This window comes from Ornithodoros turicata, chromosome 5 (genome assembly GCF_037126465.1).
Source record: "Ornithodoros turicata isolate Travis chromosome 5, ASM3712646v1, whole genome shotgun sequence".
Taxonomy (NCBI): Eukaryota; Metazoa; Arthropoda; class Arachnida; order Ixodida; family Argasidae; genus Ornithodoros; species Ornithodoros turicata.
Window position 1 is genome coordinate 30,137,899 of NC_088205.1, and position 27,979 is coordinate 30,165,877.

The 27,979-nt window shown below is 45.1% G+C and overlaps 1 protein-coding gene across 3 annotated transcripts in view; it reads right to left on the minus strand.

Moving 5' to 3' along the window:
- The window catches only part of LOC135394281 (transcription factor SOX-5-like), a 511,283-nt gene that overhangs the window by 316,514 nt on the left and 166,790 nt on the right, over positions 1-27,979 (minus strand). For 2 of the 3 annotated variants that reach the window (XM_064624956.1, XM_064624955.1), the window contains exon 1: positions 12,704-12,729. The exons of the other annotated variant lie outside the window; for it this stretch is intronic. The gene's annotated coding sequence lies outside the window, so the exon portion shown is untranslated. Of the gene's footprint in view, positions 1-12,703; positions 12,730-27,979 lie in introns of those variants that run through there. 3 annotated transcript variants of the gene reach the window in all.

Below are 27,979 nucleotides of genomic sequence, written 5' to 3' on the forward strand. Positions count from 1 at the left end.
GAAAGGAAGAGGAACGTTTTCAGCGTACTAAGAGGGAGTTGCAACGACGTGAGGACTGTAAAGAGTACCTCGTTGAAACTCAATGTCGTTCACCACAGCTGAAATGTTTGTATTGTGACGTCCTCGTGCTCCTGTCTGCTGGAGTGCCAGGTCTGCCAACTAAATAATAAATATTTCCCAGTTGCTATTATTTTTGCCTTTCATTTGTTGTGCATGTGAATCTGTGCATGTAGTGATCAGTATAGTTTTTCACCACTGGGTGCCTCTATAGATGAATTACGTCGTATACTATAGCTACACGTCGCGAAAGACAGTTTGCGTGCTGCACTCAGGCAGGCGTCTTCAGGCAGCCAAGCCTGGTCAAACTGTAATTTTTATGTCTGTGTGGCGCGTATAGGAGACCGTTTAACCTCTATTTATAGGTGATATGTGTAACGTTTATAGATGGGGGTCCATAGGTTACAGGGTAAGTTCTGAAATAGAGGGTAATTTTTACCCCTTACTAGACTGTACTAGATTTAGAGCTGCTGCCCGGGCCCGTCCAGAACTCCAGATTAGGCATAATTTTCGCGTGTGAGCTGTTCCTGTGCCTCATGAACGGCACCAAGTTACGGACAGGGCAATCTGGTCTTCGCGTGCACGTTGGTAAGCTAGCCCCGAAACTAACGTAAGGATTAAGGTAAACTCATCTTAATTCTTGCACTAAGTCAAAGAATTACACACTAAAAAAAAAAAAAAAGAGAGAGACGGAACAGTTATGTAAAAAGGCCGTCGCATTATAATATTTAGGAGTGCTATTAAAGCAGGAAACCCGCAGCCATCCATTGTCAATAATGTCAGCTAGCTCATATATTCTCTGATTTTTTTATTTCTTTTTCCAACATGAAGTTGTAAGCAAAGGCATCAATAGAGTGTGTAAATATGAGATAATTTCAGTGCTCCTAAACATTGTCATAAGCGTTTGTAAAGGGCTACGCATTTTTCTCCAATCGTTTCGCATATTTTCAGTATCCGATTTGAAAAGCTCTTATTTATTTCTCTTTGTGTGTCAAATGAAATTTTTCAGTAGTGAATTTGGCACACACCGTTCAGCTCCAAAATAACTACACCGCTCCTGCGTTTTTATTTTATTAATTACTTTTATTTGATGGTATATCAGGATATGTTATGGTAATTTCTTTTCTGTGTGGGCCTCCACGACGTGGACTGAGGTCAATGCGGCCCGCAACTCGATTTGAGCTTGAGGCCCCTGATAGATGCACTAATGACAACACGGAATGACCTGCAATGAATGCAAGCATGTATAAAAGCATTCATAAAATTTCGTAAGTCGTATGTGATTGAATAAATTCGTTTAGGTAGCCAGAGCTTGTGTTCGCTGTGCGTCATTTCATGTTCTGTCTTTGGCGATGGGTTATACACAGTACAGCTCCGGTCAACCTTAATAATAACACTGGAGAAAATTCGGTCCCATTTCCAAGCGCGATAACAGTCACCCTTGAGGCACTGGGGGAATGTTACGTGAACAAACTAATTGTGTTAAACTAACAGAATAATCAATCAATCAATTAAGATTTCCTCATGGCCCCAAGGGTTGCTGTAATCGCGCTGGGGAACGAGACCCATTTTTCCAGTGTTATTATTAAGGTTGATCGGAGCTGTACCAACAAGCCCAAATTGCCTTTCTTGGAAGTTGAGGTTGGAAACCTATAAAGGCCAGGTGGCCTTCGTTTACCTTTCTATTATTGCTGAGAAGACATTAAGTTACATACTTAGCAAAATGACCAGACTAAATGTTTATAAATCATCTTTGCCGTGCTGGGCAATCATCACTCCTAGAAGAGATATATTCCCCTTGTTAGTCCGCACGCTGCAGCGATTCAACCCGCCCAGAAGCCCCCGCCACTGCACGTATACCTGTGGCTTCGTTCTGAGCTATGCCGTCGACGACCCGGCAAATGAGGCGTCCCTCCCACAAAGCCCTAATAGATATGGGTCACACAATCCACCGCTGATCCCGCAACGTGATTAGTGCGCCCCGTTTGTAAATATAGTGCCCGCACGCGCCGTTGAACGCGGGGAGGCATTATTGCGCGCGGCTTCAGCAGCCAGACTTCGTTTGTCTAATGACAAAGAATTACCGAACATACAGGGTTAAAAATCGGACGGATGTCAGCTAGAGCTCCTGTAGCTTAAAGTACTTAGTTGGAGGCCGTGCTTGAGAATCGCACCCTTGGTGACAGTCTCTCATTATGTCCCGCACGCACGCCAAAGAATGGCGGGACGAGTGACTCAGAGACAGAAGGAACAGATCGTTACCGCGTAATGGAGGAAATAATAAATGGGTCGTTTCCCTTTCTAATGCTGGGTGTCCATATCCAGGAGACGCCGTACGAAACAGTCAGGTGCGCTGTTATAAAGTACGTGCTCCTTGTTCCACCGCTTATGTGTTGAAAGTGGAAGGTACGCGCCTTTTTGTGACACTTATACAGTTACGTTAATTGTCACAAAAAGGCGTATGCCACACGCTTTCCACATATCAGGCGTGATAACGGTACCATTCTGTCCAATGGTTGGCCTTCATGGTAGAGTTCTCTTTTAACAGTGTATGTGCTCTTAATCACTGATAAACTTCCGAGTCGAAGCCAAGTGCAGTATGAAAATCCTGTAAGTAAACGTCCCATTCATTATCATCATCAAAATAAAGTTGTTGTTGTTGTTGTTTATAGAGATGCGGGGTCTCAGTAGAAAACTCGAAAATTGGCGGAAAAAGAAACGTTTTTTTTTATTCACGCCGAATGAAAAATAGCCCTAAATTTCCAATCTTCAAACTAAAAAATACACAGTTCTAAAAAATGCAGTGCATAAAGGAGGCCCAAATTGCTTGTTCAGTCGTTCCAGGCAACTTTTGCACTTGTTCCTTAAACATCAGTTGGTGTGTTGTACACTATATTTTGCATTCTGAGTTAGACCAAATAAAGAATATTCCATCATAAAATCGCTAAAACAGTACTAAAAGCAATAAGGGCGACACAGGACGGACGCACTGCACATTCAACAAAGGTTTAATGATCCGACATCTTACACACACGATGAATGTAACAGCTCGTTGGATGTAATGGCCCCGTACCTACACAACACACCAGCGCCACGTCGCGCCAGTCCAAAAACACGTTTTTAGCCCGTGTTTTCAACGAATTCATGTGTCGTCATGTGTGTCGTTTGTCGTCCTTATTGTTTTTAGCACTGTTTTAGCGATTTTATTATGTGTGACCAACAGGCCCAAATTGGTACTTTATTCAAGGCTATTCCACTTTTTATTGATATGACGTACGATAGCACTCCTATGAATATAAGTCACTGAACAATGCAAGTTAGTTTATCTCCATGTTTTCTTCTTTCAATTCATCCTCAAAACAAGGTTTGATAAAGCCGTTCTTCCATTTCAGTAAGTCGAAATTACCGGGCACTTTGCATCTTCACATCCCAACTTTATGTGTTTGCTAGTTCTGGTCAAGCCTGGCGTTAATGGTTACATTGACCGAAACATGCTACATTCCGTATTTGCGTGTTAACACATCAAGTATAATAAACTTTCTATGATACTGTGATTTGATTTGTTTTGTGATGTTCGCGAATCAGTCTAAGTCGTGCAAGGGTGAAAAATTCCTTGTTTTTCCAAGTGCCAAAAAAAAAAAAAGAAGAATGAAAACGCATTTTAAAAAATTTTGTTTTTTGTTTATGCAGTCCAAAATTTCCAGGAATTTTGCATCTCTCGTTTGCAAGTAAACAAAATGTAGAAGAGAAATGCAAGAATGTAGATGATGTAAATGTAGAAGACAGCTGGAATGGAAAAAGTAGAGACGAACAGTGCTGCTGGCACCAGGACTTGCAGTTGAGTTCAAACGGTGACAGCCGCGGCGGGATAGTCGCGAGTCGCGGAACGTTACGAACTCGCGACCCGCATGGTACCAACATCCAGGGCCTGGTGCCGCCAACAGAATTATGGATACAATGCAGTGGAAGAGACGTCGGCGAAGTGTTTGCTTCCAATCACCACGAAGCCCCCGAAAAAGATTCGGGCCTTGCGTCCACCCTCCCCCGTGCTATGTCGCGCCTGTGCTGCTCTGACTTGTTTTGTCTGTTAATGTTTGTTTTTGCGTATTTATTTTTTGTTTTGTTTTCTGGAATAGCAAGTCGGCATCAACCTGGCTGACCTTTCCTCTTTTCATTCCTTTCAATTAAAAAACATATCCCCCTCCCCGAAAACAAATAAAAAAAGAACAATAGCAGCGAAACATGCTGCCTAGACATGCGAATGCGACTGAGGTGGGCTGAAGGTGGCCGCATGAAATGAACTCCCGGTTACCAAAATTTCTGGAGGAACGTGGTCTGCCTACACAACAACGGAGAATGATAATAATGATATCGGATAATACGCGGCTTTTACGTCGCGGAACAACTAGTGACGGGGAACCGCGGAGAGTGCTTGAACCAACGTGCAACCTGCCAGGACGAGTCTTTGCAATAGAGACTTCTTACCGACCTATCACTAAAGGCCCGCTAGACAGTACAAGCACACATGTGAGCGCGTGCATGCAGATATTCCAGTCAGGTATGTAGTTCCGCGTGAGAGCGGGATCAGTAGCGGGGGCGGCGGCAGTTAACCCTTGCCACGACAGCATCTGGACGTGTGCGTGTCGCGAGTATTTTTATCCTGGTCCAGCCCGAGACCCCCCTGGGAGAGGAAAGAGTTATTGGCGCGCTCCAGTCGAGGGGAAAATGAAGTCCCCGAGCTTTATGATTGTTGTTTCTGCAGCGAACCACTCCACCCGCTTGGCTGACTGACTGACTGACTGGCGGACATTTCACTCCGCTGCCCTCAATCGACTGTACGAGCGTCCTCCTCTAGTGATAGACGCTCCGAAAGACTTTCTCAAAATGGAGCGGGTCCCGAAGCACCCCCGTAAGAAACGCCTGCTTGTTTCGTTCTACAGAAATGTGACCTCCGTGCTAATTTGGAGCGGATATAAGTGTTGTAAAGGGGCCTGAAATGCAAAACTTTCCCTTGCCGGGATGAAATGTGCCGTTGCCCTGACACCAACACAAAAGGGACGCGATTCATCCGATAGGTCGTTCGTTTTTTTTTTTTTGATTGGGTGTTAGCGCCGCGAAGCAACTGTGGCTATGAGCGACGTACAGATGTGGACAGACGGAGAGAGGATAGCAGGAAGGAGTGGGAGACAGTGGGGTTAGTATGCGTCCTGGGCCGACTTCAGGGGGAACTGTGCCGACATTCGTCTGGAAAGTCTTCGGAAAACCCAGGGAAAACCTCAGACAGCACAGCCGGCGGTAGGATTCGAACCCACCACCTCCCAGTCTTCAGCACGACCTTGGTTACCACCAACGAGCGGACGATAGGTCGTTCGTGACGAAAGAAACCCTAATTCACGCTTTCCCTCTCCCCCTTCTTCTCCAGAAGCCCACCAATGAGGAGAGGACTCCGACTAGTCTCCTCAAACGATCCCCCGCAATGATTTGACAAATCGTTTGCGGAGACCAATGAGAGAGCGCTGCGCATTGTGGGCCTCCTTGAGGAAGACAGGAAGACGGACAGCGTAAATAGCCCGTTCTTGTCCGAAGAACAACTAGACAATAAATAATCGAGCCAGAAACATTCCCGAGTTTATGGAACATTCCCTCGCCGAAGATCATATTGACATAAACTTCCCCATAGCTTCAGGTTCAAGAAAATGAATGGGAAATGACTACCCGTTCCCTTAAAAATGTTCCGCACGGCTCGGAAGAGACGACTCACTTTTGCGCTTCAACCACTTATCACAGCGGGAAGAAAAACATTAACGCAATGTGACATATAGTATGTAGAAATACGGAAAGGATATCGCAATGTTAAGAAATGAATGGAGAGGCATAGTAACATACTGCACATATGGATACGCCTTTCACCGCTCTACCGAAGTTGTGTCACGTTCGCCATCGCTAGCCACCACGACCTGCACAGCTGTCCGCTCATTTCCCACTTCGAGAAAAAGAAGGATTAACGAGGGAGTAACTTTCCACTTGTACTCCTTATTCACTCTCCTCGCAGTCAGTTACTCCGTTTTCTCCCTGAATTTGCCAAGTAACTCCCTCACTGCGAACAGTTACACCCCCACCCTGTCCAAATTTTCATCAAGAACTAAAAAGTTTCCGTACAAGAAGGATATTCTTCTCGTATACGGAAACTTTTGAGTTAGAAACTCGTGTGCTACAGTGCATCCATTCGGATGTCGTTATATACCTATTGGTTTTGTACAAGGCTCTCAGTTGGTTGAAGAACATCTCGTGGCACATCACTTTCTGACACGCGAATTTCATGGAATAGAGACCCCGCGTCCGACGGAGCTTATCCCTATGATGTCTGGCCAACACGCCCGAAACTTCTCAAAGCGTCGTGCCGCGCTATCGTCTTGCAAAGAACTCGGTAAATAACAACTTTACCACCACTTTGCCCTCATACCGTGACAGCTGTAGGGGATTCATGGGAAGCCGACGAAGGAAAGTATGTGTCTCATCTCCCGTAAATTGCAAGAAAATCCGGAAGAACCCGTTCATTAACTCAGGTTGGGGATAACCCTTTTGTTCCGAACCCTTTCCTCTCAGTGCGCGCGATACTTCCACGTGCCATGTCAACTGCACGCGCGGAGTAAAGGAGGCGCACCTTTTCAAAAGCGTCGTTATTCCTATGAAAAGCGAACAAGCATTTCCCATCAGCAAACAAGGGCGGCTTCGTCTAAAGGAGACCTTACAAGAACTGCCTTCCTCTTAATTAAGAGCCTGCACTCCTGGCTGGCGTAAACAAAAGACGCCTACAACCGGGCTTCCATCTTATATAATACGCATCCACAATGGTACTGCCAATCGGAAATGCGCGCGGCCTCCTTTTAATTAAAAAGCCATTAGGCCCACGTTTTGTCCACCTGCTTCTAATTAGAGCGGACCTACAGGTGAAACCACTGTTAATTTCTGTCGCTCCCTCCCGCTCATGTCAACAGTTATTGTCCAACAACGAAGTCGCTGCACACAACTCATTATGAACCGCAAGGTACTCCGGCGCGCAGAATTATAGAGCCGTTCATCTAGTCTTTCCGTAATATACGGGGTTATTTAAATGTTGCAGAGTAGACAAAGCATTGTTGAAAGAGCGAGTCATAAGATAGCGGTTATATGCAAGATGCAAGTAATAAGACAACCGCTAAATACATTGCTTTTACAGTATTTTGCATTTACAGAAATTAGTGCACGTTTGTTTGAGCCCCAAGAAGAATTTTATTTTTACTTCTTCCTCTTTTTCTTTTCTTTATTTCTTTTTGTTTTGCGGAATAGCAACAAGAAATACCGTTTGGCTGACCTTACATGGGATGATGATGATGTGGTGGGTCATTCACCGCCGCTATGGCGGTACACTGCCCCATTGCTCTTGTGGAAGGGATGAGAAAGTGTCCCATTAGAGTTCGTCCATCCCCAAGGAGCGTAAGTGGGCTTCAAAACTTACAATGGTACCTGCAACAGCCCCAGGGGCGTACAGCTTGTGTAAGAAGTGACTATATAGCTGGCTCCCCATGAGTCATTCGTCTTCCATGAAAGTGACACAACGTCCATAGTGCACCTTTGCCAAATATGTGAATCTATGGCCTACTCTACTCGACACATTGCAATTCATCCATAGCTTTACAAGTGTAGCATTGCACGCTGAAGGACGCCATATCGGGGGAGATTTTCCAGGGTTCAATAATATTTCTGCATATTGTCCACAATGGCAGGAGTCTCTGCACATTTCAGCTCGTATTCGTGATGTCCCATGAAGCCATCTCAGCAGTGAGAGGTTTCGAAAATAGTGAGTGTTAGAGAGATACATATGGATAGATAGAGAGATGTACAAAAGCAATAACAAAAATGAAGACATAGGCCGTGCCGGTGTGACCAGCTGCTCCATGACGCATGGTTTCCACTGAGCACTCGTAATTGAGTGTCGAGCAGTAAGCTCGTCTTAAAACATGAGTTCAGCCCGTATGTCTTCGAGATGCGCCAGGGAACACAGCGTGCGTGGTCGGTGCCGCTGTGGCTAACTCCTCAGTACATTTTCAACGCCGAAGAGTCGATGGTCTAATCTATCGAGGTGTTTTGCAATGTTTGCCAACTAGAGTCGAAGTGTGGGCAGGTGACTAGCACGTGCTCCGTGTCCCCAGGGTTCCGCATGTTGGGCATGCCCTTATGAAAAAACTATGGACGTGCTATTGAATTTATATAGCAAAAAGTCCAAACAGACAATAGACTTTATTTGGATAGAGGTTTTTCTTTTTTTTTCCTCACTTTAGCTATTTGGTGCAGACAGTCTATAGACTTTTTTTTCTGTTGACCGGCTATAGACACGTTGTCTTTGGAAATGCTATAGACTATTATTATTTGAACCTATGCCATTAATTTTCTCTTTCAAGTCATCTGTCATTTATAGTTTGGCTACTATTCTATATCACATACTTGTTATGGTGGGCTATCGGGAAGCGTTGTTTCACACAGACACACATTTGTAGTGCCTTGTGAACATCTATTGACAGTCATTGGGTTTTCTTTTGATTACTCCCGCTGCACCCACTTTCTGTAGACATCTGTTCAAGAGAAAATCTATCAAATATGTGCCTTTTCTCTCCTCATAGGAAAGCCTTAATATAGGGTACACATTTTCTATTGCCGGAGCTTTGGCAAATTATTGACAGATGTGAAAAAGTGGCAACCGCGTACCTCTTCGAATTCTGTTAAGTTAGTGTTGTGTGAAAGTTGGTTGAGAAACAATACATAGCCGTCATTGGCACACGTACCACAAGAAAACAGATACGATATATTACTTCTCTTGCGAGCTTCCGCAAACTTGAGTGTGCTGCTTGCCTCTGAGTCAGAATGAAGGGTGAGGAGCGTCAGCATAATTCGATTACACACACATCCAACTCTCAAGTGAGGAATTACTTGGGGTATTAACTCACAACCAAGATAACACATGTGTTTGTAACTGCTTTCTGTTTGAGACATTGAGTATGTCCATTGAAAGTCAAATTTTTGCAGTGCGTAATTTGCCATGCAGGTTCATATTGATGCAAATAGCCGTCTCACTGCACAGGTTTGCCTATCGGTGGACGTACTGGATGTCTGAAAACGAAAGCAGTTACAAACACAGGCGTTATCTTTGTCGTGAGTTAATGCTCAAAGCAATTCCTCACTTGAGTGTTGGATATGTGTGTAATCGAATTAAGCTGGGGTACCTCACCCTTCATTGTGACACAGACGCAAGTAGGACACTCGACTTTTTGGAAGCTCGCAAGACAAGTAACCTATGGTATCTGTTTTCTCGAAGGAAACTGCATGCTCAGAGGTGGACGTCCTGAAAGGTCTGGCAAATTAAGGTATACGTAGACCCACTTCACTGCGTGACGTCATAGCGATGTGTTGACGCTGCTGCCCTGTTTGATGGCCAAAAATCGCGCGATCATCGAGTCAGTGGGTGTTTTGGCGCAAAGTGGTGTCGCTATTGAATGTGCCACGCTGTACAGAAAGACCAAATACGCCCACACCCTGCGGTTAGACTTCCACCTTCCATATTAGACGAGGTTTCTTATTCTTTTTTCGTTAGGACACTTTTTTTTTGTCATTCTTTAGACCACCTATAGACCGTTTTCTTTTGAAAATAAAGAGAAGATAAGACCAAAGGCAGTCAATAGATTTCCTTTGGTGTAACCTCTTTAGACATTCAGGAAAAAGAAAGGCCAACTTCCGTCTACAGCCAGTGTTTGGACAATTGGTGCAATTGTCTATAGGAAATCAAAGTCAAAACAAAACCTAAAGAAGCCAAATAATGTCCAAAGGATGTCAATAGACAGGCTAATTTCATTTTCATAGGGGTGTTGAGGCTTGTGCAGTGACGTCACGTTTTGTCACGTGACATGGGAAAACGTATTGCCGCACCGGAGTCACAGTAGGAGAGCATATTCCGTGAATTGCTGCGGAATGCGTGCAATTACGAGAGGAAATTGTAAAAACACACGCTGCTGCCTTATTGGGCCCGCACGCCCGTCACGCATATCCATGTTTTCCCATGTCACGTGGCTCAAACGATGCGCGCGACGTCATGTGCACGAGCCTCATTCAGCGAGCTAACCACGCCTATCTTATACAGGAATGGTCCACACAGTGACGTGCACTTACTTAGCGTTACGTAAAAGCACGGTCCTGTTGTACAGATCGAGTTACGGATAAACTTCCGCCCAACAAACAGATACGTTCCGGACAAACAGATACGCCCTCTGTTAGCTCAAAGTCAACAGGGTACGACAGCTCTTATTGCCACCAGAACCACAGCAGGGTGCCTGTGAACAGGCGCACCTTTGCGAACGTTGCAGGTGACCGGGATGACGACTCTTTTGAGATTGCTTACGCGTAATCAGCAACCCTTGTCTCATATCGCTAGCTTCGACGCTGCGCACAGCAAAAGCCGGAAGCTGCCGATAATAACGCCATGGCAACGAAACGGTAGGGTATCGAATTTAATTTTAAATAATTGTACGTGAATTTTATTGAAATATTTCGTGACTCTTAGCATCATAAGAAATTATGCGATACTTTTTTTTAGCTTTGCCTTCGGTGCGGACGGTCCCTTTAAGCTAGGAGCGTCAAATAAAAAATCGGGTGACGGGCCACCTTGACCTCATACTACATAACGGGGGACCGCAGATAAAATAAATGACTGTACACATGCAATTAATAAATGAGGGTGCGCATGCAATTAATTACTGAAACTCCTGACAGTACTTAACTCTACACGACATACCTAAACAAGCTTCCTTCAAAAACGAGGTATTAAAATCACGAAGAAGATATCAAGAAAAATAATCAGTTCTTCACATACGACAACGTCCGTGTTCAGCAGCAAGGAAACCATATATCCCCGTATTTGTGTGCTGTATTGCCGACACTGCTTACGATTCTCACTTAGAAAAGGGAATTGAGAAAAGCAACAGAGAGAGTAAGAGAGAGAAGAAAGCAGACTAGACTGGCTTTATTGACGCTGAATGATTCCAGCTGTGCGATATTAGTATGACACGGAAAAAGAAAAAGTACAATTGCTCTTCTATTAAAGACTATTAAAATACTACTAATAACTACTCCTACTACTAATCTAAAACTATTCTTATCTAACTTCGCGCGCGTGACACGTGGAGCAGGAGCGTAACGACAGGGTAGGGGTTTAGGGAGCTTAAACCTCCCTCGCCCCCTCCAAATGAAGTCGGCCGTGAAGTAGCAGCAATTCGCTGAAGTGTCCAATAGATTGGATCATCCATGGCTAGGGATGACCTAGCGATCACCAAGCCAACGCGCGTTGTGCACGTTGACATTGGTTAGCCAGGACCTTTTTTTGATGCCACAAGCCCCCTTCCCCCTTCGCGGGTTCGAGCCCCCTCCGTAGAAAGTTTCTGGCTACGCAAGTGACCTGAAAGAACTGCCGGTTCCACCAGCTCGTAAAGTCAAGTTTTGGTTTAACGACGTCGTCATACGCGGTTGCGCTCCAAGATGAAGACCAGACAGCTGAAATCGCAACTTCGGTTTCTTGAGATTCGTGAGCGAAAACAAGTGCCTACATACATACCACCAGAGATGAACAGAAGCAGCCACCGTGCTACCAAACATGGGGAGGAGCACTACTACGCCGGGCAAGCGTAAGAACAACGCGCTCTGTTCTTTTTGTGTCAGTAGATTGGAAAACCTAGATATACCCACACAACACAAAATATTTAAATAATCAATCAATCAATGAAAATATGCTAGCCACCCAATCGAGTGCATTTCATAGAGCAAGCTGCAGCAACTTTTCACAGGTGAATAGAAGTTACGAGAAAGAAACTATAACTCAGTCTCTGTCTTTTTCTTTTTCTGGCAGTTACTCAAAGTCGACTGCAAAGAAGCACGCGCAGTTTTTCTTATTCCTCGTTCCAAACAACGGCCCTTGAGTCGGAACCACGGAAACGTATGTTCGGAAACGTGTCACTGACTATAAGCGATATTGGGTCGCCTGACGTTCGTCAGACACAGGGCAATGTTGTGATGGCAGACAGCGACGCAAACAGGCATTCCTCCGGCAGCTGATTAGGGTGATATATTGGGGGAGCTGCCATTAGGAGGAGGTCGGTGTCACTGCACGGACAGCGCATCATCCTCCGACCCTTGACGGGCGCGTAAATGGAAGAGACAAATGAAGCCGCCCATACATGATGGACGAGTACCCCGGTGGCACGTGACACGTACAAACCGTCAACCATGCAGACCTCCGTTATTTAGCATCCTCATCTTCTGTCCTCGTCACCAAACTGACTGCCACGCTTAGTGTGTGCGATATATGCAGGGCGATTGTCACTGTCGTGCGACGTGCACAATTTCTGAGCATTGCGCCGACTCAAAACGTGTACATGTTAAACACTGCTTGAGCTCTGCTGATTGCAAGTGCTACCTAAAATCAGTGGACACTTTCTAACACCCGCGGTATTGGGGCTGCCTTCTCAATACGGGAGATCAAGTTGACGCACCTTCTTAAATAGTCTCCTAAAGACCCACTGATAAGTGCACACCCATGTGTAACAGAGAGAAGGTTGCAACTCACGTCAACTTCTCCGTCCATGTGCCCGGATCGCCGCCAAGAAAAGGAGAAACGGCTATTTCGGTGACGCGCTTGGCTACTCTACGCTATAATTAGTGGTTGCGTGTTCGAATTTAGCGCCGCGGCGCGTAAATATGGCGCAGCAAATACACAAAGCACAACCCGCTCTCCCGCTGAGCCCCGTGCGACGCCCACGCCTTTTCTTCTCTTCCACAGAACGGTGGATATGCAAAGTGTAGGACACGTGAGTATTTCGGGAGATGCCGGCCGTCTAACGGATATTTCAAATGAATGGCGGTCAATGCCAAATTACGAGTACCGTAGGTTAGAACCCTTAAAAGCTGCACTGTGTGCTGCGTGACAGCTGAGTGCTACGAATCTAGAGAGAATAAACACACACACACACAAAAAAAGGATCCGGGACACTGCCATGTATGATGCGGGGAATATTGTCAGCGCCTCTTTGCATACTTGCGTGTTATGCAAGAGCCCGTAGTTTGTAGAAGGTGCGTGCAGAAGACCACGGGATAGGAAGCATCAGGAGAGCGCAATAAAACTAGATAACAGCAAAGATGTTATCATGCAGGACTACCCAGACGTTTATACATGACGTCATGAACGCCGACTTTATTCTGATGGCATCACGACTCGATGATGGCATCACAGGAATAACGAAGGCTGAGGTCAACATCTTGGCATAATCAGGCTACCGTACCCATCACAGAGCACTGAGCCGCACGTCTGTCTCCATTCACACTGCCGTCTCCGCTTCGCTATAACCGACCCCACCCAGTAGACATCACCAAAGGACTTGAAAAGAAAAGCGTAGCATTCGGCAGCCTCACAGTCCAGATAGACCTTGACATGTGCGCTCAACCTAGACACCCAAATACCCTTTCTTCGGGGAGCACAGCAAACCGCACTCCTGTACCAGCGCACTCTGCGGCTTCTCAACACTCCTTGCATGTAGCTGGCAGTGTGCCACGCTGTGGGACCGTGCGATCTCATTGAAACGATGAATATCCTACGCAGGGTGCTTCTCCAAAATGCAGGCTCAGTGGGGAGTTGGCGTTGACAAGCAAGAATTCGGGACGGAAATGTTCGCCGGGGAAAGTCGGACAACCTGTTCAATGGCATCGTACAGCTGACCAGGAAACGGTTAAGTCAGTGGCCATGGAAAGAGAAACGGTATATTACCGAAAATTATGCTAGTAACGTTAATGAAAACGGAAACGCATACCACGTTCCTCTATTATCGGCTGATACTGAATTCGGGTAATGGTTATGGGCCTGTTGAACTAAAGTTTCGTCCGGCGACCGCAGCGCCTACTCCCTCCTCGTGTACAGAGCGCCCATACTACGGTCATATTCGGCGTGTTTCCTGCCTTACCGCTGCACCGGTAACGTCATTTCTTTTGTGAAAATCATTACGCCACGATTTTTCAGAACCGCAGTGTTGCGATACATGCCTGTGTGCGGACAAACCTCCGGCTACACGACCACAATTGTGCTGGAGAATACGGTTAGGAGCGCCCCCCAACGTCGTGCAAAGCTATTATGGAACAACACGACGGATCATCATCTTCCTGTGTTTTTTTTGTTTTTTTTTCGTGGGGAATCTATGCCCTTGTAGCATCCACTACATATCATCCATTAGCTTCAGTGAGCTACATCATCATTGATATAATCTCGATGCCTGGTCGTGCGCCCTGAGCTTTCATTTTCCCTTCACGCATCAATACCAGTCATTCAAACCAGTTCCATTCTACAGCCTGGTTTTCCACTAAATAGCTCTAGTATTCCTTCAAGGCCTGAATGCCCCGTAACGGCATGCGAGACGTAACGTGAAATCTTCAGCATGCGTCCGTCGCTGGCTCCTTCAAGTAATCCCTCCGATGCAAGTACTCTGCAGTACTCCAGTACTCTGCACGACATAGCACGAGGACGGCGCGCTAACCACAATTTTCTTCGTCCTTGGCATGACAACACTTCGTAATGTCTGTCTGAGGGAGCGACCCTAAAAGGAGGTCTTGTTGTGCACAATGGCGTTGCTGCACTCTGAGTTTCAACAAGGTATACTGGAGAGGATGCGGACACTTCTGCACTGATTTCTTTTAAATCCGAGAACATGTACGATTTCACCGTGGTCAAGGTACTTGTGTTGTGTGTGCACGCGTTGCGTACTCTAAATAGCGGGTCTGACAGACCTGAAATGGATCTTCTGAACGAAGAAAGTACCTTCCTGAGGAACACCAAGACGAAAGTAAAATAGACAAAAAAACGCAGCTCACAACCAGCAAACACAAACTTTAATCGTGCTTTGCTGGTTATGAACTGCGACTTTGTGTCTATTGTACTTTCGTTCTTGGTATTCCTCAAGTTCAAGGAACTGTCTTCGTTCACAAACAGCAAACCAGCTAGCTCGCCTTCTCCTCCTTGCTCAAAGAGATGTTCACTGGAAGGTATAGCTAAGAACAGTTTCATTACCAGAAGCAGCTATATGGAAGCGAAATAACGCCATTTACCTTTCCCAGCTTGATACCACGCCTTCGTCGAAGACGCTATATATATCATGCTTTTGGTTGGTCGCGCGCTATTGCCAAGCGGCATGGTGCTCGGGGTATCGTGCGTCCTGGTCCGACTTAAGAGGGAACTGCGCCAACAGTTGCGTTACAGCGTCTGGGGAAGGCAACCAGAGAGCACAGGTGCCAGGATCCGAACCCGTGTCAGCTCTCAGTCTCAGCGTGAAAGGCGATCATTCTAGGCACTATATGCCACGTAAGCCTACACTTATAAAACAGAACTTCGCCACATAACACGGTGAAGTCCAAACCACTGCACAAAACCTTACCCTTGTCCACCCCTGATTTGTGGGAAGCACGGGGCGTACATGTTTTTGTGATAATTAAGACTACGGAAGTGTCCCAAAAAGGCGTACGCCTCCCCATTTTCAACAAATCAGGGGGAGAACGATGTCATTCGGGATAATAGCTGGCTCGGAGCGGGTCATGCGGCGAAGTTCTGTTCTAAGCCTGAAGGTCACACTGACCTAATAGATCTTACACTCTCAAAACCCATCTGTAACGCATAGCACGCTCCTAGCAAACCATCACCCCGATTGACAACGTTCTCTCCCATGATTTGATGAAAACGGGGGGCATCCGCCATTCTTGTGACCATTGCATTCGTCATACCATCCGAAGGCGAAGTGCAAGGACGACGCCTTTCACATCCAACCTCCTCAACAGCTGCGGAACTCTATGCTATCCTTTTCTTTCTACAACACATCGCTGACTTTACCCCGCGGGCATGGGCAGTTTTCACAGACTCCAAATCTGCACTTCACGCTACTGAAAATTCCGGCATACGAGGCCCATCCGCACCCCTGGTCACAGATGTGTTAATGGCTTACCAAACTGTCTACGCAGCAGGCCATAGGCTAGTTCTCCAGTGGGTTCCAGGCCATTGTGGCGTCGTGGGTAATGAGCAGGCCGACAGCGCCGCAGAAGCAGCACTCTCGTATCGGGGACGGACCAGTATTGTTCTGCTGAGACGGGACCGTCGTTCCAGTCTGCGACGCCTCGTGACACCCCTGGCTTCCCGTCAATGGACAACCGACATTCTCCCCCCATCTATGTTGAGCAGAGTTGATCCAACGCTCGCTTTCCGCATGCCACGAAACCCCTCTCGTCAAGATGCTACATTAATCCACCGAATGCGACTCGATGTGGCCTTTACAGCTCAGTGGCGTTACCGCTTGAGACAAGTTGACTCTCCCACCTGCTGCCACTGTGGTGCTCTAGAGGATCTGGCGCACATTCTTCTTCGTTGTCCTCACTACCAAACTGCCCGGACCTCACTGTCCGAGTCTCTTCGTCAGCTGGACTCTCGTCACTTCTCCCTCTCGAAATTGCTTGGTCCCTGGCCCAATCCAGCCCAGCAACGATCAGCGCTCAAAGCCCTTTTGACATTTCTGGACACCATCGGACTCCGATCGTTATTGTGAGGGGGCTCTGTATTTTACACCCCACATCCCCACCAGCAATGGGGTAGAGTATCGCCTCTGGCGATGAACCTCCCAGGGGAAAGAGTAATGTCACTCGGGATGATGGTTGGTTAGGACCGTGCTATGTGGTGAAGTTCATTTTAAAGAGTGTATAGCCAGCCACCATTCAGAATGATATCATCACGTCTCCTGTTTTCAACAAATCAGGAGACAGAATTATATGATTCAGAATGGTGAGGAGCGTGGTATGTGGCGAAGTTGTTTTAACAGTGTACTTAGGGTCCTTTCTGTTTCTTTGCCCTACGCTCCCTACACTCTAAAAACAGAACTTCACCACACAGCACGGTGAAGGTCAACCATTGCACAGAATGATACCTTTATCACTCCCGATTTGTGGAAAGCGCGGGATGTACGCCTTTTTGGGACAATTAACATAATTGCATACGTGTTTTTAACCAATCCGGGGGCAGAGCGATGTCACTCGGGATGGTCGTTGGCTAGGAGCGTGCAATGTGGTGAAGTTCTGTTTTTAGAGTATACTTTCATCCTGTACAAATGGTACTAATGTTCCGTTGCCTGGCTTGTTCTTCTCCATGTTTTGTCTCCTTCATGATTACTCATACTCAGCTCAGGTAAATGTCAAAGTCCGCTGTAAGTCCTGTTTGAGGTCAACCTCTTCCTCCGTTGCCCCTATGCAAGGGAGACAAGGCTGCAGCTTTTGTGCTCCCTCGCATTTAAGGGCAAGGGAGAAAGCACGTTTCTGAGACAGTGGCAAAAATGACCTAGCTCCAATGTGCCGGGATTCGGGGCCAATTTCCTCGTTCTCTATTGGCACGACCATTTTTCCTGAAAACGGGAGCGGCATCAGCACCCCAGGAGGAACAGATGTTGTCATTGCGCCCAACTTTTTTAGTTATTTCCGATGAAAATGGAGGTGCAGCAAAAAGCTGCATAGGCAACTTCTATAACTAAAAAGTCGGTTAGCCACAATTAAGTAAAAGGACAACGTCGCAGAAGGTTGCTAGAGCGAGCACAAGGTGGCCCACGTGACGTAGGACATTCATCGCAATTCATTAGAATCGAAGAAAGAGGTGCTTCCCAATTTTCTGTTCATACTCAGAGCGGACTCTCTGTGCATACACACACACAGATCGACAAGAGACCATGGCCATGGGAACGCAAGAAGTACGGAGCGAAGTAAAATAAGAAGTTGGAAAACCCTTTTCTGTTCACCAACGAAGATTACCGATGGAACGGCCCGTCGAAGCGTTTCCGGCAGCTACGAACAGACCTCATTCCACAAAGCACCTATACGAACCTAAAAAAGACTAAAGTCAGATAGACTAGGATGACGCAAAGCCTGTGAAACATGGGGCAACCTAAAGGCGAATAAATCCGTCGAGGATTTGGGCAGTACATCAACGCCGCGTTGGAGAGCTGCGTGTCGGAAACCTGATGCATTTATGTAAGTGGTCAAAATGAAACCTATACTCATTAGGAGGCAAGCGGCCACGGTCAAGTTGGGAAGTATACCACTTCCTGAGGGAAGAGAAGGTCATAAATCAGGACGCAGGTGATGGGGACCATCATCCATTTCCCCGGCCTGGACACGTTTAAAGTCGTAGGGGATTACAAGTTGGCCATGCCTTGCCGGATATCTAGAAACCGTCGTCTATCACGTCCTCAGGCGCCAATCCCTCCTGCGTGACAGAGGATGACCACCCACACAACCGGTGACAGCGCTCGTTTTTGCCACCGTTGCACCTTAACGACCGGTACCTTTCTCCCTATCGATACCCCTTTCTCACATGTAGAGCGATACAATTTCGCCGTGGATACGCATCATTTGTCACTAGGGGGTCATAGAAACATAGGACACATACAATTTAGGGGGTCCCTCTCCGCTGGAAGGGCTCACGGGGATTTGGGAGCAGATTTTACTTTGGTCGCGTTAATTTCATTTAATTACCTGATTACCTGGATGGATTCAAAATAAAGTAATAAATACCTTCATTGCATTAATTTGATTAATTTAACCCTACCAAACCGTAACGTCGAAACGTTACACGAAATTTCTTAAGTGTCAGGCACACAGACGATAAACGAGAGGGAAAGGCGTAAATTGATTTTTCAATGAATAGATTTATATGCGTAAAAAAAGGTCAAGAACATTTTCCACCCACCAAGTATTAGAACACGACAAGTAGTGGGCATGAGCAAACATTACGAAACATGATTCCGGAACAATTACTGAACATGTCTCATCATTCATGAACTCTGCAAAAAACAAAAAAAACATATAGACTGTATGTTAGTTCTGCGTTAATCTGCGGTGTTCATCTTTTCAGCAGATAAGCATCGGTCAAAAAGAACAAAATGCTTTACTATCAAAATACTACTTGAATCGTTCCATACACAACAAGTACACAGAATTATGTACATCAATAAATAACGAGAAAACTTCACCTACAATACTATGGGATTTCAGTGGATCGTATAGCTGCTCAAATGATGCGCTAACGGCATCGCGGGCGATCAATCAGAAGAAGAAATGTGCTCCGTGGGGGGGGGGGGGGGGATATGTTTATTAAGAAAAAAAGAAAGGAAAGGTTAGCCAGGCAAAGAGCCGGCTTGCTATTCCGAAAAAAAAAGTAGGAAGGGGCAAACGAAAAAGCTGCTTCACTATACGACAGCCGTAGAGGGTACGTAATAGTAGTAATAGTTCTTCAACACGTGGTCAGTCCCCATTTAATGACACGCTCTAAACTAGGTAGTGGAAAAATTTGCGTCAGGGTTGTGGAATGGGATCACCCATTCCATTCCAATTCCATTCCGAGGAATGGAGATTTGTGATAATTCCATTCCTTTCAATTCCTCGGAATGAAAAGGTATGGCCAATCCCCACTCCTGGAATGGCTTGGCAACCCCATTCCATTCCTTTAATTCCATCAATAAAAGAAAAGGGACCGGTAACCGTGCTGGGTAGCCCAGCAGTGCTATAGAGCAGATTGACGGGAAAAGCAGCATCACGGAAAAAGCAGCATCAGCAGCATCACGGAAAAAGCAAAAAAAAAACAAAAAAAAAACAAGGTGATTTGGCCCTTGACCGTGTGGCACCTAGACCAGTCCCTTCTAATTCCATTCCGCCTGCGAAACAAATGCCTAATTCCATTCCATTCCTAGGACAGTTTCCGTCATTCCATTCCTGGCCCTGATAAATCTGGAATCATTCCGGAATCATTCCAACCCCGGAGTGGCAACTGCGCAACCCTGATTAGCGTGGTCTTTTTGTAAATAACGTAAGATATTCTAACCACAACAGCACCCTTTTTCTTAGCGTTTTCCTTTCTTTCTTTTTTTTTTCTGCTACACCAAGCCAGCCAACCAACCAACCCTAAGACAAATGAGAATTTTACTCCCTCTGGGGACTCCATGTGCTGTGCAACACCCCTTAACTTAGTTCCCTTTTGGGACTAAATGGGCGGAAGTCTACGCGAAGTTTAGGGAATATTTGCAGCGCTGCGGAGTAAAATTTCACGATAAAGAGACTGAAACGCGGAGTAATTGTTACGTATGTAGGTAACTAGTTAAGCCCAACTTGCTCCCTGTTTTCTTAGTGTATCCGTGCACAACAATGTGCATTAAGCGGGGACTGGGGATACCAATTTTCTGAGAATGTCCTTCATGCATATCTCGTCTGGAGTATCGTTATATGCGGGGGAAGGTAGCACCGCAGTGGATTCCTAGTACATTTTAGTGAGGGTGGGCAGTTTAGTGTGAGAGTAGTCGAATAAGTTCCGACGACGAGATCATTTCTTTCTTTCTGTTGAAACCCAATCCAGATTGTACCTAGACCAGACACGCATTTCCTCATCGTTAGAATGAGTCAGCTAAACACTCTTAGAATTTACAAAATTACAAAATTTACAAAGATATATCTTCAACTATCTGCGATATCTTTATGTCGACGCAACGAAATTAATTCGGTACATTCGTCCTTCCCTGGCACGATATATCCAAAGAGGTCAATTATTTTTTAAAGGTGTCCCCTTGCTCCTGTACCAATGGCTGTTCAACCTAACATTTACTCCAAGTAAACTATCTATTCTGCTCCTTAATTAGCTGTTGAATTTGAAAGGTGCCTCATTAACAATTAGCATTGCATTAATTCAAATAATAAATATTCAATCCATAGACATAACAAGGAGATTATATATGTTCACTTGATGACATTTCTAGAGAAGCATAATGTAATAATTGGTAATAATTGATCCGCAGTATGGTTTCCGGAAAAATAAAACGACAGGGCTAGCTTTGCTGAAAGAAAAAGAAGTAATTATAAGAAAATTTGAAGAAAAAAAGTATAATCTTAGGCGTCTTTGTAGATTTCCGAAAATGCCTTTGATTGCATGAATCATAAGATATAGGTCAATAAGCTAGAATAGTTCGGCATTCGAGGTATTGCACTAAATCTAATAGAATCCTACTTAAGCTTGCGTAATCAAGCAATTATAATGAATAATGCATGCATGTGTGAAATGGGGGGTTCCACAAGGCAGTATATAGGGTCCCTTGCTTTTTAATATGTACATATTAATGGCGCAATAAACATTATTCCAACAATTATTAGCGCCACCAGATTAGATCCTACTTATACGTTGACGATACAGCATTACTTTTTCTGGGCACTCGATAATAGAAATAGAATCATTAGCGAACAATACGCTGCAGAATTTGAAAACACGGTCAGATTGTAATTTGCCATGTATCAATAGAACAAAAACAAAAAACAACGCCATTTTGCCGAACAACGTAGTTAGTGACAGTGTTACAGCCGCGGTGAAACACCCCATCTCATCGTCATCATTTATTGTTGTTGTTGTTGACAGTGTTATAGTCTACTATGACAATACAAAGCTCGACATGGTATCCTCTGCTAAAACCTTAGGGGTGATATTTTCCGAGGAGTAGTTCTGAGAAGTAGTTTTTTGGGGTGGGGTGGGGGGGGGGGGTGGGGGTGTGTGGGGGTGATAATTTATGTTAGGAGTAGCAGAACAAGTCGGGAGACGAGTTACATTTCTCCTCTTTTTTTTCCTTAGAAACAAACACACACACATACACATACATTGGATGATGATGGGGTGGGCGATTCACCGCCCAAATTGCATCACATGTCGGAGATTTCGGGAGTACGCCAAAAGAACCCCAGGTGGTCGAAATTATCCGCAGTGCTATACCCTGCGGCGCGTGCAGCATGTCGCCACACAAGTAGGCTGACTCTCCTTACGTGTAAATGTACTCCCAATTATTATTAAATTACATCACAAAGAAACCAGCTGGCATAAAAGGAATATTGAAGAGATATCGCTACTTACCAGAAGAGGTAAAGTCCCTGATAACAGTTCTTTTTTTTCTTTCTTTTTTTTTTTCTAGATACAACTACTCCTTCCTCGTCTGAGGCACTACTACTACCGGAAATATAAACGAAATATCAGCTCTACAAAAGAGAACATTTAGTGTGGTCGCTGGCTTCGGTTTTTTACATAATACAGATCTGCATAAATATTACAGCGTCATTCTCATATCCAAGTTCTACAAGTACAAATTAACATTGGCTTACTCAGCAAGCACTCACAATAATAATACCAGTATAAGCGTTTCAAAACTATGCGATCTAGAGAAACGAGTGTCTACCTGTTCATTTCGAAAAGAACAGTAGCCACTTTTGCGTAGAACGAACGATGGCAAACAATCAATATCTGTCGGATTCAGTTTTTAATCAATATGTTAGAATTGCATCGGATCCTGCATTATTGACGAAAAAGAATCTAATTAGTTTTATTTTAAACATGAACTAATCATTTAGCCCTAATTCTGTACTTACGTTTCGTGATTTTGCATATTTTCACTGCTGCTGTACAGTGCAGAATTCGGAGGGGAGCCTCAGTCAAGTGTCCTCGGCCTTTTGCTTCCCCTTCCAACCGAAAGGAAAAATAAAGACTGATTGATTGATTGATTGATGATAAGTCTTCGTATCATGCATGTGCTCGTGATTCTACGCAGAAGGTTGGATACTGCATGATGCCGTTATTACGAGCCGTTTGCAAAGCTTACATGGCGGGAGGGAGGGTGAGAGGTTCGTGGGTCGGCATCATACCGTACTGCTTGGACATTTGCCTTATAGGAGATAGCTGAGCAACGAAGCAGTCGGATGAACAATGGGATTAGGCATGCGTTTATTCGCCACATGGCGCCTTCACCGTTGTCCCACTTATGAGGGGAACCCGCAGGTAGTAGAGCCGGTGCCGCATGGGGTCAAGTTCCAGAGTAGTAGCGTAGCCAGAAAAATATTGAGGGAGAATTTCAACGGGAACTTTGCACGTGGGAGAGGATTTCACTATCGTCTCCCCTTCCCAAAAGCACTATCAAAGGTACGATTTCGTGGGAGGGGAGTCAATCCCTGTAACCCCTCCCCCTCCCAGCTACGCCACTGGCCAGGGTATTTAATCCAAACTAACCCTTCTGCTTCCTCATCTGCGCTTCCTGTGTTGCGCGCAGACTTGCACAGTATTTAAGTTACATATCTTAAATGCTTCTGCAAGTAACTTTGTATCTTGCAAAAACTTTTTCTAAAAGTCTGTATTAAGTAATCTAACTTATACTCTTTTCAATAACATCTCATTTTCTAAGTTCGGAGGTCGAGCGAAAGATGGTCTTTTGTTTCGGCAATACGCTTTGTGCTGTAGATGCTTTAGCGTCCGAGATATTCGGGACATCCATGTCCCTCTTGGGACGGGGTAGCGTGCGGCGCCTCGGGTTTGGGAGTATGCATGAGGCGATGTGTTGTCCTGAAGGGTTTGCGGGTAAACCATTGAGACCCCAATCAGACAGGGTCTAGAAGACTCGTGCCGAAAGCCGGAGCGAGGGAGGGCACGTAATATATTAATAACTCTTTATGAGGTGAAAGCAACGACAAATAAGGAGAAAAAGGACACTAAATTCTATTGCTACTGCAGAGCACTCGTTCCCGTCTGTAGAGCGGCCGTTCAGTATTGGGGGTAATATGTTTAAATTTAAACCGGGGCAGGCTATGGGATAGTAATTTTGAAAAGCAGTTGTTCCTGCAAGCTAATAAGGGTTTTTGGTAATGCTATTTCAACTTCATGCTCTTCGTATTTTTTTATAGCAAATTCCAACTGCGAGGTCAAAGTATCTTGAAAGTAACGGGTTGCTTTTAAGAGTTATTAATGTAACAGTTACTTTTACGAGTAATTTAGTACTCAACTGAGTTAGCGCTTCAGCATCTGCGCGCAATCGCAAAGCTTGGAGCCTTCTTGTCTCTGTGTTTGCTCATACCTCTTTACACTGGGACTTTACGCTCTTCCGGTGATAGGCAAAGTACCTCAAAATCATACTTGAAGTAAAGTACCAAGTACCAGGCGTCATTAGTACTTCAAGTACAGTACAAAGTACCCAATTCCAAATGTACTTCAAGTAAAGTACAAAATACTAGGCAAAGTACTTCAAGTATTCATCAAGTACATTGTGAATTTATTTTTTATCACTTTGTATTTCACTGTTTAGAATCTGTGCCTTGCTTTTTGGCGAAACTTTATCCAGCATTCTTGACAAATGCTCTAAAGCCACGAAGTCCTAGGTTAAGTGCTAACCTGTGAATATGAACTTAATCAGATGACATAATTTGTGTCATCTTCGATGACATGATTTGTGTTAATCACCTGTGCTGTGATTATGTACTATACCCTGACTGATCAAAGATCACCTGCCTAGTGTGGTGTTCCGGTACTAATCTCCTGCTATAACAGGCTAGGAAATTTCAAGGGAAAAAAGTACAAGCCAACGGAGATTATATATTTCTGGGCATTCCATGCTGCTTTTTGAAATACAACATGTTTAAAAAAGAATATGAAGAAAGTAAAAAAGGATGAAGCACAATGTAAGCTATCATTTTTATACGAATTTTTATACGACTGTGATTTGCAGCAATGTAATCCATGTGGCCAATTAAAAAAACGTAAAATGTAAAAATGAAAGCATGTGCGTCTTTCTCCTTCAGAGTGTTCATCTTGTAATGCAATCACACATTGTTATATAAAATGATTATTAATTGCAAATGAAGTAAACAACATAAAAAAAAGCATAGAACCCTGCATTGGGAGAACTGAAATGACAATTGACCAAGTCATTGTGCTGCCGGTTGCAGTGTCATAATGTGTGCGCGTCTTTGCATTCCATTCGTTTTACATAATCATAGAAGCGTTGATACTTTTTCAACATTTCAAGCCTCTCAACAATAAATTTGCTTCAACAAATATGGTCTTTAACAGCACAAAAATCGTTTTTGGTAAAACGTCAGACTGGGACTCTTGGTACTGCATCCCACTAAAAGCGCTAAAATGACGACTAGAAGATGAAAACACACAGATAGCGCTGTCTGTGAGTTTTCGGTTGCTTGTTTTTATTTTAGCGCTTTTAGTAGGGTGCATTTTTGATACTCTTTTGTGATTTTTTGTCTGGAGTCCAAGTTTGGGTACTTGAGTACTTGATGGGAAAGTAGTCGGAAAAAAGTACTTTAAGTACGGTACAAAGTACACGATTTAAAATGTACTTAAAGTAAAGTACCAGTACACAGAAATGAACTTAAAGTACTACATGAGTACTTGGTACTTCAAGTACTGCCCATCACTGCACTCTTCCAATATAGCATATGCCTATTTCTGAGGAAGCACGGGGAGAGTATCACAGGTACAACGGAATAGAGCAATCTCGAAAGGAAACCAGCTCCTCCTCCTCGACGTTCAAGTAGAGAGGGTATCCCTGTAGCCACGGACGATACTACAGGATACGCGTATCGTGACTCGTGAGATCGTCGGTAACTGTCAGTCAATTGACGTACGAGTCAAAATCAATACTTTTTCTCGGCAAGAATCGCTGACATGTAGGCTCACACAATCGCGTATGATCAGTATCCGCAAGCATTAATTTGTGAGAATTGGCGAAAAACTATGTATTTGAGACGGCGCTCTCTTGCCTCCTCGCCTTGTGACGTTTCTAACAGACTACTCCTCTCTCAGTTTTCGGAGCCCGAAACCTACCCGAACTTGCTAAGCGCTGAGCCACTGCCACCATCTGGTGGAGCATTCCTCAACTAGGAGTCCCGATCGTCTCGCAAACTGCAGCCTTCGCTTTTCCCGTGCCGTTAAAAATGACGCTTCTCCGTGATGGAGAAGATGATCAGGATAAGACCTCGCATGTTAATGATTAACACGACGAAAAAAAAAAAGAAAGAAAGAAGAAGCGTTCCTCGCATATTGGTCAAACATCCATCAAGCAGATGCAACTGCAATGTGGAAGGTAACAACGTCGGAGAATACGTTACTGCACAAGCCATGAAAAGTGCAGTACACTGTGTGATACTCGTTGTAGAAACTCGATTTAGTTGTTGTTGTTGTTGTTGTTCGTTGTAGAAAAAAGCAAAAGCGTGGATGTTTCCCTTTCTCTTTCATACTTTTTTGTCAGTGTCAATGCTTCTTGAAAGAACAACGTGTTCAACTTGCAAACTACACACCAATACAGTCGGTCTCTTAACTTCATCCCCACATCATCGTCATCATGTATTTCTCTCTCTCTCTTAACTTCAGACGAACTTCACCGCATAGCACGCATCCAGCCAACAATCGTCCCGACTGGCATCGTTCTTTCTCCTGATTTGTTGAAAAGGGGAGGCTTGCAGCTTTTTGTGACACATAGACACAGTTATATGAATTGTCACAAAAAGGCGTATGTCCCGAGCTTTCTCCATTCAAGTCAAGCGGCGGCGGTCAAGTCAGTCTTGACAAGCGGCCGTTCAACCTAGCGAAGATCCTCGGTCCGTGGTCGAACGCTGCCCACCAGACGCAGGGCCTTCGTCTTCTGGCGGAGTACTTGTGCTCCACCGGTCTGGCGACGGCTCTTTGAAAGCCCCATCATCATTCCTTCATCCTCTCCCAACGCGAAATAGGGCATTGTACCGCCTCAGCGGCGGTGAATCGCCCACCCCATCACCATCCAACGTATGTGTGTGTGTGTGTCCATTCAAGTCTGATAACGGTATCATTCTGTGCAAAGGTCAGTATTCAGGGCAATTCTCTTTTAACAGTTCAAGCCTTCTAATTCTCCTTGCTTCTATAAAACGCGAACATTACACATGAGCGTTGCATAGAACTCGGCTCGTAAGTCTAGCTCGGATGTAGCATGCGACGCAAATTTTTTATATACCTCTGTAGCCATTTTTGAGTCTGCACTGGCTGTCACGGTCAACGCTTGTCTCTGTGACTTGCTTACCCGTTAGTGACGTTCTCCTGGCCCGGACGTTCCATTTACACCATGTCTATGGGCGACATCACGTCTCCCTGTAACCGACCTTCTGCTGCAGCCGCCATTGCGATCACGTTACCGCCGTTCTGGGACAGGAACCCTGCCACCTGGTTCATCGAAGCCGAGGCTCAATTCCATCTTTACCGCATTACCTCCCAGCAGACCAAATTCTACCACGTCATATTAGCACTATCTCCATCTGCTGCTGAAGAAGTCTACGACGTCCATAGGAGCGCTCCCTCCGATGTACCTTTTGACAAGCTGAAGTCCGCTCTACTCAAACGCACGACCCGTTCCGACCGCTCTCGGCTTCAACAACTTCTCTCAGCCGAGGAACTCGGAGACCGGCGCCTTACTCAGCTATTATGCCGCATGAAGCAGCTTCTTGACGACACTTCTGCGTATTCCAGCGACAGTTTCCTCCGTCAACTCTTTCTGCAACGCCTCCCCCGACATGTACAAATGGTTTTGGCCACTGCTTCAAACCTTTCCACGGAAGAGCTTTCCTGACCGCTTTCTTAACTTTTTCGCCTGCAATTTACTTCCTCCTTTGTCCAAAAGGAGAACCTATCGTGAGTTGCTGTTTTTTGACATTTTTTGAAATTGACCGTCGCCATCTGCAATGGCAGCCTATGCGACAAGTGTCACGAGTGAGGAAAAAACGTATGTCCTTCTTTGCCTTCACGCTATTATCTTCCTAAGGTCTTCATGGTGGTGAAAATTATCGAACACGTGGTGTCGAACAAGAACTAGACACGCCACGACACGACGACGACGACGCCGATCGACGTGATCAGCATTTTTATCAAGAGCGGATGTAAAACACGCATATCACACACAAGCTTGCAACGCAACCCGCACTAGTCATTTCTCGCGAAATGAAAGATGATGTTACC